General features: G+C 49.5%; 1 non-coding gene across 1 annotated transcript; it reads right to left on the bottom strand.

The window, feature by feature from the left end:
• Positions 1-1,107: 1,107 nt before the first annotated feature.
• Positions 1,108-1,179, bottom strand: Trnaa-agc (transfer RNA alanine (anticodon AGC)). Its single transcript has one exon. It is a non-coding gene; the product is annotated as a tRNA-Ala (tRNA).
• Between the last annotated feature and the right edge of the window lie 1,550 nt (positions 1,180-2,729).

Below are 2,729 nucleotides of genomic sequence, written 5' to 3'. Positions count from 1 at the left end.
CCGACTGAGGCAAAGCAGCAGCCACAGAGAGACAAGCCTTCGAAGTACTCACTCATAGATGGATGTTAGGCACAGAGGAAAGGGCCACCCACTAGCCTCTGATCCACACCTCCGGAGAAACGAGGAAACCAGGAGGACATGAAGAGAGACACCCGAAAAAGGGGACAGTGGAAAAGAACCTCTGAGCACATTGGAAGCCTGGGGGAGAGGAGAAAGTGAAACAGGGCTGGGGAGGGCCAGGAGAAGGACAAGGTTGAGACAGCCTGAATGCGTGGATGGACAGAGCAGAGCAGAGCAGAGCAGAGCAGAGCAGAGCAGGGAAGGAGATACCTTAACAGAGGGAGCCAGCTAAGGTTTTAAGAGAAGAATGGCACTAGGGAGAAGTTCAGAGATGCACAAAGATGGCCACGACTTAGTATCTGGGCATTAGTGGAGAGGCCGCATTGATGGCCTTCTGTCCTCGTGAGACCGATGGCTTCCCACAATTGCCATCGCAGAGCCTTCACCCAGTAGCTGATGGAAGGAGAAGCAGACAGGCCCAGCTAAGCTTTGAGCCATCCTCCTGGAATAGAGTTGTTGCAGGTGATGGGGGCAGGTGGCCCGAGGAAAGCAAGCAAGACCTGCCCAGGATATCCTACAGAAAGAGCTGCCTCGAGCAAGTAAGTCAGAGCACAGGGAGGAACCCAGTTGTAACGCCGAGAAAGCAGCACTGGACCAATCCAAGCCCTCAGCCTGTAGATGTCATGTAGGAGGCCTGGCCATTCTATGGGACCTCTAAGGGAGGGAGCGGCATTTCCCGCGAGGGCAGGAATGGACTTTGGGAGCCCCTTCCCTCTGGGCAGATACCCTTTGAGCCCAGGGAGGCGGAGGAGGGCCTAGGCCCTCTCCCAAGTGGTAAGACAGACGTTGATGATCATCTCCCACGGAAGGGCTACTATCCTTGGGGAGTGGGTGGGTCTGGGTTGGTTCGGGTCGGTGGGAGGCCTGGCAGGATGGGACGGAGAGGGCTAGCTGGTGGGACTGATATGTAAACTCAGTTTGCTTTTAGGTAAAAGTCATTACTACAGTAAGGAGAGAAGAAAAGTCAAGGTTTAAAAGTGTTACCCTTGGAGATGCCGGGGCTCGAACCCGGGACCACATATATGCTAAATACGTGCTCTCCCGCTGAGCTACACCCCCAGGTCTAACAACCCCGTTCACCAAACCTCATATGTAGGCATGCTCGCCATACCCCTCACTAGTCATCGCGGCTGCCACACATTGATTACATCAGCTCCTTGGAGTATGCTCGCTATGGCCTCCCCGCCAATGTTCTCATGACAGTTTGCACCACAGTTACTGCGCGAGGAGTCAACTTCTTTGCAAGCCAAGCAAAGTAACAGTAATATCAAACCTCACCTTCTTCAAAACGAGGCAGGCTAACAACTAATACTACTTGAATTAATCCAGGCTCCTCCCTTGTCATTCACTTTTATGCTCTACTCCTACTTCAACATGATAGTGTCCCGTGGGATTCATAATGGCGTGCGGCTCACTCACTAGCGATATTCCACCATACCTGAGAGCATGGGCAGTTCCCAGAAACTTTCCTTTTCATATGTCTATGATTTCTGAGCACATGCCTTAGCTTGCAGGCCTTGAGAAACATTTTTTTTTCTTCCTGTTTGATTTGGGGAAGGCGAGTCATCTTGTTTCAAACTTTCCCAAACTATCTGTCAATGCATTTATTGAAACACCTTGTATTGAGGTCCCCGTTTGTTCGGGAAACACGAATGTGCAGGCGCCTTCTGTATGTTTACCCATCTCACCACTTGCATCGTAAGCTTCTGACGATGAGAGTTTTACTACAGTATGCCCCCTTCTTCACGTGCCTTCTTTCTTGTGTCTCAACAACAACAACAACAACAACAACATTAAAATCATTAACTAAGTATTTTTCTCTATGGTCACAAGAGTGACAAAGGAATAAATATTGGCCCAGCTGATGCCACAGTATACAAGATCGCCCGGCCTTCCCTTCCCTTCCCTCTGAGCAAGAACTCTTGGGCCTTGTTAACACCCTAGAAAGCCTACTAGCATTAGAGAAAGTGCCACCAGCACGGAAGCGGGCCTTAGGTTTCTTGTGGCAACCGTGAGCCATACATATGCCTGGTGGCTTGACCATGCTCTACTCACCAGACTACAGAGGTCTCCACCGGGATGTAGTCACAGTCCTTGATGAACATTATCATCAGGAGCCGGATGAGCGTTTTCAGCCACTAGTTAGCTTTGCACCAGTGAGCTCCATACGAGGAAGTTAAAGGAAGCCACAGGTTGGGCCGTCAGATCCTGAGAAACATAAAGTCAAAGTTGATCTTTACCAACCCCGCATATGACAGAGCGCTGATCTCCAAAATACACGAAGAACACCAGATGCTTGTCACCAAAACACCAAACGATCCAAATGAAAGGTAGGGAACAGAAATAACTGGAGAATTCTCAATATAGAGTCCCAAAAGGCAAAAGACATTTGAGAAAGTGATCAACCTCCTTAGCCTTCAGGGAAATGCCCATCAAACAACTCTGAGATACCTTGGTGATCCTATCAGAAAGGTTAAAATAAAAAACAAAAACAAAATTGACAGCCAGTGCTGCAGAGGGTGTGGAGAAAGAGGAACACCCCTCCATCGTTGGTGGGAGCTCAAAATGATGCGGCCAATTGTTGTCAGGAAAACAGGAATCAGTCTACC

This window comes from Phodopus roborovskii, unplaced genomic scaffold (genome assembly GCF_943737965.1).
Source record: "Phodopus roborovskii unplaced genomic scaffold, PHOROB, whole genome shotgun sequence".
Taxonomy (NCBI): domain Eukaryota; kingdom Metazoa; phylum Chordata; class Mammalia; order Rodentia; family Cricetidae; genus Phodopus; species Phodopus roborovskii.
Note: the sequence above shows the minus strand (reverse complement) of the source record. Positions and strands in the feature narration are given on the sequence as shown.